This window comes from Phyllobates terribilis, unplaced genomic scaffold, assembly GCF_046119375.1.
Source record: "Phyllobates terribilis strain yellow unplaced genomic scaffold, ASM4611937v1 Scaffold_1__5_contigs__length_1240528914, whole genome shotgun sequence".
Classification (NCBI taxonomy): Eukaryota; Metazoa; Chordata; class Amphibia; order Anura; family Dendrobatidae; genus Phyllobates; species Phyllobates terribilis.
In genome coordinates this window covers 400,983,872-400,997,695 of record NW_027362761.1, presented here as the reverse complement: position 1 = coordinate 400,997,695, position 13,824 = coordinate 400,983,872, and the positions used below count along the sequence as shown (strand labels likewise).

At 45.6% G+C, this 13,824-nt stretch overlaps 1 protein-coding gene across 4 annotated transcripts in view; it reads left to right on the top strand.

The window, feature by feature from the left end:
- The window catches only part of SNCAIP (synuclein alpha interacting protein), a 281,465-nt gene that overhangs the window by 167,921 nt on the left and 99,720 nt on the right, over positions 1-13,824 (top strand). The gene's annotated exons all lie outside the window — the stretch shown is intronic.

Sequence of the window (13,824 nt, the reverse complement as noted above, 5' to 3'; positions counted from 1 at the left end):
ATGCTGGGCGAATAGATCTTCACCCAGGTGCGGCACTCTAGATGTTGAGGGCGCGTTGATGGTAGCGGCGCCCGGGTTAACCAGGCCTTGCGACCAGGCCTGGGGCACCTTAAAGGCAAAGGGCACCGTAAGAACGGCGGCGCCCTGGGTTATTCGGCCCTGCGACCAGGCCGGTGGCTCCGCGGAGGTAGGGGGCGCTGTTGGAATTGCGGCGCCCGGGTGTACTAGGCCTTGCGACCAGGCCGGTGGTATTTCCTGCTTGGCCACGCTCGAGGTCGAGGCGTGTGACGTCACAGGGGTCGCGGCCGCGGTTTCCGGTTGAGGCCTAGTCGGCGGCGGTGACGATGCCGCGACGGGCACGGCAGGGGGAACTTCGGGCTCTGCGACGGGGAGCTGGGGCAGGCACGCGGTTTCCCGGCTCGGGGTAGAGACGTCCCCTTTACCTGCCTCCATCCGTTCAGCTCCCTTCTCGGCGCCGTCTCCGGCCTTCAGTCCTCCTGCACCATCCTCAGAGGCGGTCTGTCTCCTCGTCTCGGGTGGCGTGCTCCGCTAACGGGTTTCGGTCCGCTGGGCCATCTCTCGGCTCCACTCCGCCAACGTCTCTCGCTGTACCCGGGCCATCCTCCGTGCGAGGCTCTCCAGCGCAGTCTGTGCACACTCCCGGTCTCGGGGGAGCTGTGCTAGGATCTCCACTAAGCCTAGTGGGGTCGTTGCTTGCAGCAGGCTCCTGACCACTGGGTCGGTGCTGCCTGGCTCTCCCTCCATCTCCGGGTAGGCTTTCTCTGGAGTCCTCTCCAGACTTCTTGTCTCCGGGTGCGCTCTCTCCAGACTGCTCCAGGCTGCACCCATCTTCGCTCTCTTGTTCTGTCTCCGCCCACATTGAGGGTGGTCCCGGGGCAACTTTGTGATTGTCAGTTCCAGGGGCAGTTCTCTCACGCTGATGGACACTTCCAGCATCACAGTCTCTGTTGGTGGGCGCGGTTTCCGCTTTTGGCGCCATTCTTCGACCTGGCCCACGATGGGAGGTGGCCTTTTGCCACCCTCTGGCACGCCCATAATGGCGTCCGCTCTTCCAAGGCGGGAAATCTTTGAAAATGGCGGGAATTGTCTCCCAGTGGCGGGAAACTCCATGGATGGCGGGAAAAAGCTGCAAATGGCGGACAACCGGCGGGAAACGACCTGTGATGGGGTCCGTTGGCGGGGACCCTCCGGAACCGGCGGGAGACTTCTTTTTGAGGTAACGGTGAACTTTTCTTCAGGCACGCAGTACCCGGTTGTTGCGGGCACGTTATCCTGCCGACTACGCCAAAGTTGACGCGCCCCCTGGGCCAGTGTTGTTTGGGGGATACCCGGAGCCGGATCAGATGGGGGTTGTAGTCTCCGAGTGGCTGTGACCCGGTCCGTGCCCAGGGTGTCAAACTCAGTGTGTGGCAGTCCTTATAGATGTTACTAGATGTTCTTTTATGTCGACTACGCCACCCGTTGATTTGCGGTCAATACGGCCGCCGCTGCAGCAGGGTCCGCTGAGGCTGGTGGTGTTTGTGCAGCTCTGATAGTATAACCCCCAACGGGAGGGGTATAGCCTCAGGGGGTCAGGTGTAGAGGATGGTGGTTGTGGAGGTGCAGTGAGGATGGTAATGAGACTCAGAGTCGGGCTGTGCAGTTCAGGATCTTTACTTACTGCTGTTATGCTGGTCACTCCGGCCTTGAGTGACCGCCCGAGCCGTGCTGCGTCCACCAGGTCCTGGACTCGGCCAACTCCCAAGTAATTCTGGAGCGTGATCCTGAGCTCCCTTTCTGACGTTCCTTCTCTCTGGCCTTCCCCACCAGGGATCCACCTAAGTCCGGCTCCCTCGGGCCTCTTGTTGGTAAACCCTTGTCTCTGGGTTCCCTGACCCTATTCTTGGTTTGCCTTCCGGGTGGATTTAGTGGGTGGTCGTGGCAGATCCTGCCCACGACCTCCGGTCTCTGGCTAAGGATTAGTGCCCTCCACCAGCTTGGGATCCGGTACCCTTGTGCCAACTCTTCACCCTCTGATCTAATCTTGGGTTCTTGGAGTTCTCTCTTCTCCCCCTCTGGGTCCTTCTTTCTCCTCTCTCTCTTTGGGCCTTGGAGCTGCTCTTCTCCTCTGCTCTCTTCCTCTGACTCTACTCTGACAAAAGACTGACAGACTGACTGACCCTGATCTAAGATGGTTCCCACCTTATATACTCCCTCTATGTGTGAGCTCAGGTGACCAGCACCCAATGAGCTCCTAGCACTACCCAGACTGCTCCCCCTATCTGCCCCTACACTACTGGGATGTTCCACCCCCCTCCCACTCCAGCCAGGGACAGACACTGTCGTACCTGCACATTTCTCTAGTGGGAGTACCATTAATCTGTCCCCCGGAAATGGGATGTATGTAGTGCATGCAGCCTACTGAGCTCAGTTCCACACTCCATCCTTACCCGGGAGTGGAATACCACACCTCTGGCTTGAGGTGTAATACCCCTGTAGCAGCCGAATCCTCAGGGTGCTACAGGAGCGTCATGTGGCACTGGCAGGGTGAGGCGACACAGCATGATTCAAACCGCCTACGCTGCGGGCCCGCAGCGGTGACCGTGATCATCTAACCTTCCGCCAGCGCGGCTATGCTTGTGACCGAAAAAAATGCGCATTATAATGGGAGCAATTCATGGGCCCCCTATAATCCGCCTATGATTGCACGGTGTACTAACCTTGCCCCAGGGTACAAATCTTGGTTCCTTAGTCCAAATCACAAGCATTTTATACATATTCATTAAGTCGTGTACTACAGGCTCTTGATACAAGTCACAGATTTCCAAATACTTATTTTTATTTATTTATTTTACTCAGTCATGTAGCGCCATTAATTCCACAGTGCTTTACAGACATTATCTGCTTTATTATAACTGCATGGTATTTCTTAAAGGGAATCTGTCGCCTGTTTTTTTGCCACTTAATCTGAGAGCAACAAATGTAGAGGCAGAGACTCTGATTCCAGTGATGTATCACTTGATGGTGATTTTATCAGTAGGACATTATCATTAGAGGAGTAGTAAATCTGCGGCCAGGTAGTCCTTCATATTCATGAGCTCTACATAACCCTCCACTGATTGGTAACTTTCTGTGTACACTGTGCATAGGCGGAAAGCACACAGTGGTGTGGGCGGGGTTATACAGAGCTCTGCATTTAGAGAACTGCTAGACCTGCCGAAGAAAACAGTGATTTTATCAAAATGAGAGCAAGTAAACCAGCAAGTGACACATCACTGGAATCAGGGTCTCTGACTCCAAAACAAGTTGCTCTTAGATGGGGCTGCAAAAACCTGGTGACAGATTCCCTTTAAGATCTATTTTGATCTGTTATAAGCAGATCCATGGCAGACAGAAATCTTGACATCAGTGTGAACAAAGCCTTGTATACTTATGTTGTCAGCTTTGCCGTAATGTTTATTTCCTACTTCTGAATCTTATCTATTTATGTTGTGTTGTCCTTTCTTAGAGAAGAGACAAACTATTACTGCTTCCTTTGTTCAAAAAATGTTTAAGAATTCAATATGTGAGGTGACATACCCGCCCTCTGAAGATTAATTCATACTTTATCGCAATGACCTACTTTCCATTTCCAAGAGCTGTAGAGTAGAAAACTGACTTTTTCTTTTGTGTCAGACCTCACTTAATCTAGAAAGATTAGGGCATCATGAAAACTATCTGATTAGTAAACACTGTAAAGGGGAATGATGTATGAATCCATAATAAATGTGTGCGGGGAGACTCTCAGTACAAACAAACAGCCCATTATCTCTACTCAAATAGTTGGACTCTGCTAATGCTAATTCTTCTTATCCAAATCTGGCCATTAAACCACAAGATGCATATAATCCCATCATACATAATCTTCATTTGACAGTTTTGTAGAAGAGCTCCATCTTGTGTGCAGACGAACAATTCCCCAGTCCTGTGCTCTTCTCTTATAGTCATGGTAATAATCTTCTGAATTAGGAGCACTACATTTTCCTTTTGTTTGTTTGTGTTGTAATTTGCTTGACACTGTGACATTGTAAGGACAAGTTCATACCAGGCGTTTTTGTCACTTGTATTTTTTTTGCCATTTGTCATTAAAACAAGAATCTGATCGTAAAGAGTTAAAATATTTATTAAATACTCAAATATATATCCAATTTTTAGCTAACCTCCATATGAGCATAGCCCTCTGTTTCCGTCAGTCCCATAGTCAATGAATGAGGAGGACTAGCTTGCACTCCACTCTAGACTGGGCGTTCTCAGGGTCGCCGGGGGTCCCAGTGGTCAAACCCTATGGATGGGGTTTAAATTGCTATCTAATAAATAACACTTTAATATCAAGATGGAAATAATCTTGCATAAGACTGAGCTTGATGTTTATTAGTAAAGCTAACACTAATCATGGTGTCTTTGTTACCTTGTTCAGGGTTTTATTTAGAAGTAGCTTTGTTGGGATCTAATTGAAACCCACTTTACAATTTGTGCAATAAACATATCCTAATGTATGCCACATACAAGAGTTCTTCAAATCAGGGCTGTGGAGTCGGTAAGCCAAACCTCCGACTCCAACACAGACTCCTCAATTTCCATGACACCGACTCCACGACTCCGACTCCCTCATACACGGGTCATGTTTAAGTGATAAATTTACTGTAGCACAGATTCATCTCAGCTAAAAGTCTAGACCCTTAGATCAGGAATAGGACAGACATTTATAGGACATTTCATAACTTTCACAAATTCTTATGAAAAAAATATTACCCACAAACTGCATTGAACTGCTGCACCCAATTTATTATATATTTTAGGAGTTGGAGTCGGTCCATTTTATACCGACTCCGATTCCAACTCCACCAAAATAGACATCGACTCCAACTCCACGACTCCAACTCCACAACCCTGCTTCAAATTAGTTTTATATTTAGTTTAAAGACCTGGAAACCTGAGCTTTTCAGTCTCAGATTGCATGCCAAGGTTTTCAGTTGACTATGGGATGACAACAAAGGTTACACCAGATTCTGGAAAGGGTAAAATAGGTATGTCCTCCTTTTAAACGCCGTTTTATACCATAATTTATATAGTGACTTTCTACATCCTTTATCTTGTACTGCACTTGTGCATTCAAAATTCTGCTGATTATATTAGAAACAGTTGACAAGCTTTTTGTTACAGCGATCTTGTAAGGTTGTATTTAAGGATCAGTACAAGGTGAGTAATCTATTTACAGGATAAGGCCAATTTCACAGGATCGTAATGCTGACATATTTTTGTATCCTTATTACAGTAATATCCATGAGTAAATGAAGGCTGGAAAGACAAAAAGCACAATAGGGTCTTATCCGGTGTAAAAGGAAAAAGGAAAACGCAGATAGTGCTCACCTTGTGGTGTTATGACAGTCATAACTCCTTTGTTAGCTGTGGAAAAAGGGCTGCTGCAGATCCACCAGAAGAGATAAGATGCAAACTTGTAGGAAAAGTGGATGTAATACCGCACTGCCAATAGTCCAACATGCGATAGGAGACCAAGAAAGTATGAATGCGGTTTTATTTGTCAAAGCGTTTCGAAGTATTCAAACTTCATCAACACACTGGGGTCTGTCCTGAAGAAGAAGTTTGTATACTTTGAAACGCGTTGACAAAATAACCCACATTCATATTTTCTTAGTCCAACATGCGATGGGAGACTATTGGCAGCACGGTATTATATCCATTTTTCTTACAAGTTTGCATCCAATAATAGCCATGCGACACATGGAAAGAATTTTTAAAAATGTGCAGCCTTGGTAAAGATCAAAGAAATTGGCACTCAATAATAAGGCCCACATCTCTGGAACCGTATGATAGATTTTAAAATAACAAAAACCGGCATACTCAGGACAGAAGAAGAAAAACAAAGCACAAAAACTGGACAACTTTGATTTGGTGACATGTACTCTATAACAATAAATTTTTATAGCCATCAGAGCCCTTTTACGCTCATATAGCGAACCAAATTGTCTGCATATAAACAATATAGCTCTAAATAAGCCCGAGGCCACCACTAGGAGGAGCATATATGCTTACCACACACTATTTTAATACTGATTGTAAATGGCACCTGTCTACCCCTGTGGCATCAGTGCTGAATAAGGCACTGTAAAACTTTTCGAAAGATGACTGTAATAGCACTGTTGTGCCAAAATTTGCCATTTATTGATATGCAAAATAGGTTTGCAAGTGCACTGGTGGGCGAATCAATGCACTTGCAGTCTATGGCTGCTATTCACTCCGCCCCCTTTTTGTGATTGACAGCAGAGACAAAAGCTTTGCTCTCTACTCTCCGTCAAGAAACAGGGTAATATTGGTGGGGAGAAGCAAAGAGCAGCCCTAGACTGCAAGTGCAATGATTCCCCCACTTGCGAACCTAATTTACACATCAATAAAAGCCACATGTCGGCATGATAGCAAAGCGGATGGTGATGTAACAGGCATTTTTCATAATGGTTTACACTGCACTATCCCATACTACCTCTGCTTGTAGGGGGTAGTGCTGCTAACAGCTTTCTTTAATGTATACAGTTAGCGTGTAAGCTCCCTCTAGTGGCAGCAATGCATGTAGTGTCTTTAGAGCCCTGGATCCGACTACTATAAAGATATGTTAGGAAGATAATTTGCACAGGTTTTAAACGTATATGAATTAATGTGGGTGCACATTCATTTTAAACCTAGAAATTCCAATTCTATTTATAAAGGACAGATCGATGAGAACATAAATCCTAGGCTGTAAGAGATTATTAAGATATCAATTACTTGAGCACATAAATTATGCAGTGGGCTTAACATGACATGGAACATAAGCAAACATTATGACTGCTTTTATTAATGTTAATCATTCCAGTGCCAACACCAGGGAAGTGTTTACAAGAGGGAATTACTTTAATCTAAATCATCAGTGGAGCAGTCTAGACAAGCATATTTATAGCTCCCCGAGACGGGCAGGTGAGCCGCCTGAATGGACATTAAAGTCACATGTCAAATACAGCCATACAGTTCCCCAGTGGCGACCGCTACAGGAAAAAATGTAGTATTACAGGTGGTAACTCTAATTATTTACCATGCAATATATGGACCGCTTCGGTCCGTCAGAAGAAAATTTGCCATTAGCAGCTACCTGCTCTGATTCGGACAGGTGTCTCCGCTCTATCGTGTCCTTATGCCAGAATAGAGTCTGGCTGTCATTGTGTGATAACACTTTTAAGTTTCTTGTGTAAGAGAGCGACTTTAGAAAACATGGGTTAAAGCCTCAGTGGAAGATATAAAAAATTTCCACCTAGTTTTCTGAAAACATGTATACCATAAAAATCCTGCTGAAAAGTGGGCAGTCAGGGGGGCCTTACAATGTCAGACACACCCAAACTCCTCCTTAGTGATCGGGCAGAGTGACAAATAAAGCACTCTACCCAGTGATTGACTTGGGCCCTTCTGTTTGGAAACTGTGTGGGTTCTTTTCAGGTCATCAGCGTTTCTTCTGGTGATTGGCATTGCCATCTTGCCACTGCCATCTGTGTCAGGAGGAGATCTTGCCACTCGCAGCCTTGTTTCCGGGTCACCTGTGAGATGTGCAGCTGCTGCTTGGCCTCACTGAGCTGTACTCCCTGTGATTGGAAAGCAAAAAAGTCTCATCAGGGGTGCACAGCCTCTAAAAAAGCACTATGTACCCACCACAAAAACACCTGCCCCACCATCAGAGAGCTGCTGTGATTACAAATGAGTAGCTGTTGGGGTCTGAGCCCCAGTGGTTCTGTTTGCTGCACCATAGCCTGTATCTCCAGTGAGGTATCTGCGAAGTATAAGGGGTACAACCCTATATTGAGATCATTAAAGCTGTGTGTGCCTGTAACATTAGTCATTCTACCACCTCCACCATTAACCCCTCTATTTTTTTCTGTAGAGCAAATTTTGGATGCACCTTATAGTCCCAAAAATATGGTTTCTAAGAAATAACTAAATACAGTAGTCAAAAACTTGATGCAAGAATATTGGGCTCAGTTTCCAGAATTCATTTTTTATCTGAACACAAATGCAGCTTAAAAAGAGCAACATTTTGGTGCAGAGACAATGCTCCATCATGTGCAGTAGAGCGGATCCATCACAACCCTCCAAACAAACAATGCCGTAAATAAACAGTAGCACACAAAAAGTTTGGATAGTTAAGTTCAGGTCCGGGTTATAAGCCAGAACAGCAGAGCCATGTCTACACGGCTGACAAGAGGCTGAACGTGTAGCCGAGTCCTCCCTGCTGGTTAGACCATTGTGCAGATAGAAGTGTTTTCATAAGGCTTAGACAGAATTCATTTCCATGCTTTGCCTTTAATGGCTCCTGTCAGAATAAAACAGCTGGGGAGCATATGGTGTTCATTCCCCTGTATCACTTGGAAAAAATCTCACATGTAAATAGAAGTTACATAAAAGTAGAGACCATGAACCCAGAATCTTATATAAGACATGAATAAATGGGCACAATGATGTCTGTGTGCTGGACAAAGACTAAGTGCGATTTCCTTTTTCTCAGGATAACATGAAGCATAGGCATCTGTGTACATCTTGTAGGTTACTCAATGTTTCATGTTATCTTCATTCATCTACTTCCTGAACTGAGACGCTTGTGGAGACAGATATTACTAATATGTATTGTATCAAGAAAGGTAGTATAATATATACTCTATAGCTCATAATCAGGCTGAAAATGATGACTGGCATCTGTAAGGATTTGTCTGGGTCATGGCAGATCTTGCTCATCTTTCTTCATTCTTCTTTACTTGTCCATTGGTTGGTTTGCATAAAGGCTCCCATACACGTTATGTCCCTAATCGTTCAACCAACAGCTATATCCCCCCACAGGAATACTCGGCTGAGGTTATATAGATATGTAAGATCAGACTGTCCTAAATGCCTAAAGAAGTGTCTGCTGACAATCTGAAGGGCAACTAAAGAATTCATTTTCATTAAACTGTGTTCTATGGGAAATGTAATCATGTATGGTACTTCCGTCATCAATACTTTGATGTAACCGCAAACAATCAAAAGTCAAATGGATGTAAAATTCCTTTTATGCCAAATGCAAATACTACATATGATTTAATGTGGATGTCAGACGGGTCTGTTCACTCAGACGTATCCCAGAAGACCCCATAAATTACAGCCATGGTTGTTGTTTTGTCTATTGATCTTTAAATCTATCTCTCATTAAAAGTATTGATCTTACCATGAAAAGTCTATTTCTTCCTTACTATCTGGTGTTTCCCAATTGTACAGAGCAGTTACAAACTTACTTATAGAGGGTAGAGGCTGGGCCCCACTGATCAGAAAGTTGCATATCATCATTTTATTCTATGGGAAAGCTTCTTTAAATAAAATGAATAATTAGATAAAAATGGACTTGGTTTCCCCCCAGGTATAGATGCTGGCATAGCCTGCTGTAATAGGAGCTTATTCTAGCTAGTTGTTCATGCAAATATAGCCATATGTGGTTTGTCATTCACTAAAATACTTGAAATGGTTTACTCAGTTTCAATGAACCAAATATTTTCCCATTTACAAATGACATATTGAGCTTGAAATGTTCAAATTCCTAAAATATTCTGGTAATGATCTGAGGGGCAGGTGCTGTGCAGAAACTCTACTTCCAGATGTTTTTGTATGCACTGATAGATGGGTGGCACAATACAACTCATGCCATGTACAGCTAGGTACCAGCTGAGATCTGTGCCACGCTGGCAGTGAATGGAGACAGGCTGGACATAAGTGAATTGTAACGGGTCTGGGAGGCGGAACCTCTGAGCTACTATACAAGGGGGCAGTCCTTGTAAGGGAGCGGGTGGCGACCAGGGAAGACGGGCAGGAGGTCACAGCAGGTGAACGGGCTGGAGGTCACGGCAAGTGACCGGGACAGTCTCTGGATGAACGGGCTGATGGTCACAGCAGGTGACCGGGACAGTCTCTGAGTGAACGGGCTGGAGGTCACGGCAAGTGACCGGGGCAGTCTCTGGATGAACGGGCAGATGGTCACGGCAAGTGACCGGGGCAGTCTCTGCATGAACGGGCAGATGGTCACGGCAAGTGACCGGGGCAGTCTCTAGGTAAAGGGTTGGTACGACCTGTGGCGGCTGATGATAGACGTGAGCTCCCAGGTGAGCAGGCGAGAGTCTCTGGATGAACGGGTGGTCACAGCATGTGATGGCGGAGCCTCCAGGAAGACCAACAGACAGGCGGCAGATGAGCGCTCCCAGGTGAGCGGGCAGAAGTCTCTGGACAGGCGGGTGGTCACAGCACGTGACGGCAGAGCCTCCAGGTAGGCTAGTAGACAGGCAGCTGATGAGCGCTCCCAGGTGAGCGAGCAGGAGTCACTGGACAGGCAGGTGGTCACAGCACGTGACGGCGGAGCCTCCAGGTAGACTAGCAGGCAGGTAGCAGGTGTGTGCTCCCAGGTGAGCGGGCAAGCTGGTCCATAGACAGACTGACAGGAGTTGGAAGGCAGACCGTCGGACCTCGGGCAAGCAGGCAGGTGGCTGATGTGCGCTCCCAGGTGAGCGGGCAGGCTGGTCCTTAGACAGACTGACAGGAGAAGTAAGGCAGACCGTCGGACCTCAGACTAGCAGGCAGGTAGCAGATAATCAGGCAGGAATCTGGCAGGTAACTGGCAGGTAACTGGCAGGTAACTGGCAACGGGACCTGAGGGCTGAAGCAGAGTAGTGAACAGTGCAACAACATTGCTCGGGCACCTCCATTTTGGAGGAGGTGCCTTATATATGGTGAAGTCCTCCGGCCATTGGCCGGGGACTCCTTAGGACGGCGCGCGCGGCCCCTTTAAGAGGAAGGGAGAGCGCGCGCGCCCTAAGCACAGTGGCCGGGAAGGAGCGCGCGCTGCCAGCAGAGCGGGAGGAGGACGCCGGGCACGGAGCAGAGAGGTGAGGGGAACAGCGTCCCTGCCTAGCAGAGGGCAGGTACGCCGGCGCTACATGAATAACATTAGAACTAGCTGACCACTCAGATCTTGATGCTATGGTATATTTCTTGGTAGATTTAATGAGGGTTTTATTTTACACCAATGCTGGCACTCAATGTTTTTTCCCTAATTCCCAGACTGCACATGCCAATTTTTTTTTCACATAAATGTACGTGCCTGAGGTCTAAGGGATAACGTATCACCTTGTGGAGAGTGACAAGCCAAGCCGGGCATGTCAGAGTGAGGAGACTTATAAGCCATGCATGCTCCTCTGGGAAATTAAATATGCACAACAGTTATCCAAAGGCCACGGCCCCACTATCAGTATTTGATCAGTATTCGGTCAGTATTTTTTCTCAGGAGTGGGAGCCAAGACCAGGAGTGGGTGATAAATGCAGAATTATTGACTTGTTTCAATTATACCTTTTCTATGATTGTTCCTCACCTGGTTTTGGCTCCCACTCCTGAGAAAACATACTGACCAAATACTGACCATATACTGATAGTGGGGCCATGGCCTAAAAAGGGAGTATCGACTTTTTAACGAGCCTTGCCATATGACTTGGGACAGATGCCAAACCAGAATCTCAATTTGCAGACAGTCTGACTAGAGTTTTTCAGTGGCAAGCACATGGATTTCTACAGACAATATCGATTTCTGCCACAAATCTGCCACATGTGAATATCCTGTAAAAGGAAAGTTCGTTGGCACAGCCATCCTGTAACTTTATTTCCAATGTTTTACATTTCATCTATCGCAAAATTGTGTTTTCTGTAAAGGTACATTCCAACTGTTCCTTTCTTCCTTACTATTTCAGCCATATTAACATATCTAAAACATTGGCCACCCGTCCCATCAAGTCAAGGATTTATTTGAAGTAAACATATAACATGAGCTTTCCTTATTACATTTTTACTAGTTAAAGGGGTCATTCGGCCATATTTATTTGATGACCTATCTATAGGATAGGTCATCAACAGCAGATCCATTCAAAGTGTGGCAGCTATTGCCGGCCGTTGTCTGATCCTGCAGCAAAGCTCCTATACTTTAGCATAGAAGCTGTGCTGCTGTAGGCTGCAGCGGCCGCTACAGATAGAATAAAGCTGCGCTCAGCAGTTCCTTTAAACGTGTGTACATGCAGCTACCACCGGAGCAAAAATCAGCTGATCGTGATCAGTGGAGGTGTGGAGTGTTGGACCACCACAGATCTGCTATTGATGACCTATCTTGTAGATGGATCATTAGATACCTATGCCCTGACAACCACTTTTAAGAAGAGCAGAACTACATTTCAAGGATTTTCTTATATGTCAAAAAAATTGCCTGAGATGCCTAACACTAGAAAAAGCTCATGGGTGGGTTTCAACATTGCTGAACTTCAAGTTGCATATTTGTGAGAAACGTGTCCTAAGAAGGTTCATCATCAATCACATGTCTTCATGAGGTGGAGCAGAAGCACAAAGAAGCTTATAACCGGCTGCAAATACCTGTCATCGAGATAATTGCTTCTCTGTGGTCTGCCCCTATTTCACATGAGCATGAAAAATAATCCAAACTGTATAAACTTTCAGGCATATTGGTGCAGATCTCCCGTTCTCCAATCCATCCCTCCATGCCAGCGGGTTTGCACTGCTGATAGCTTCTCTTTAAGGGCAGAAAACTCCCTGAGGTTTCTTGGTATGTAAAAAATCCCCAACTTCACACTTTTATGCAAGTTCTAAAATTGTAAATTTTCTCTGATAATAACATTAAATAAAGCTGTCTGACAATGGTTTATTATTCTTACTCTGCCACTAACATATCTGTATGTATGCCATGTAAAATAGTTTTTATTCCATAAATCATGAACCACTGGAAGCCTATGTACAGTAAATTCCATCTTCTAGTTCTTGTCCGGACAGACTTTGCTTTGATCACGAAAACTGGCAGAAATTTGATCATTGTTAAAAGGTGACGATGTAAAATGTTCAATAAAAATGTAAAGATTTCCATAAAATGAGGAAACAAAAATGTAAAAAAAAAATATATAAGTGGGTATGAAGAAGGAGGATCAGTAACGTAGCCGGCATTTGGTGTGGGATTGTGTCTCAGGGGTAGAATGTATCCAGTTACCAGTTAGACGTAAATGAGCTAATTAAATGCTTTCTTCCCCAATGAGTCAGGTACTGCTGTCTGTGCTGGAGGCCACAGGACCAAGATGTTATAGTTTAATGTTTATGGTGTAATCCTAACACAAAGTAACCACATTTACAGAAGACATGGTTTAGGCTCAGTTCACACCACATTCATGAATTGCTTTTGACAAGACAATATATGGACAACATGTGGTGGTGTGCATAGCACCATGGGATGACATTAGCACCATGTTTGACCACTGTACAGTGACATTTCCTTTACTGGCACGTGACCTAAACAGACAGGAATTTTACAGAACTTCTAGATCAACATAGACCACCGTGACGATCTGAGACAGTTGTGGCTGGTGACTCTTATGCACATGTGAAACCAGCTTTAGGGTATTTATTATGTATACCCCTTTTCACATACAAAGCGCCATTGAATAAGTGGAACTATAATAATTCATTCAGACACCCGATGCAGGCACCAAGTTTTCTTAGGTGAAGCTGCTTCAGGAAAACTTTGGTGGCTTTCACTCTATACAGTTAAGTATTGAGTGGGCAGCTTCTTAGCGGAAGCCGCCCAAAGAATGAGCAGGTCACTTCTTTTAACCAATCCAGGGTTTCCAAACCTGCAAAAAGACTGTGCACATAGCCTAAGTAGTACATTGATGCTCAGATGGTCCATTCAA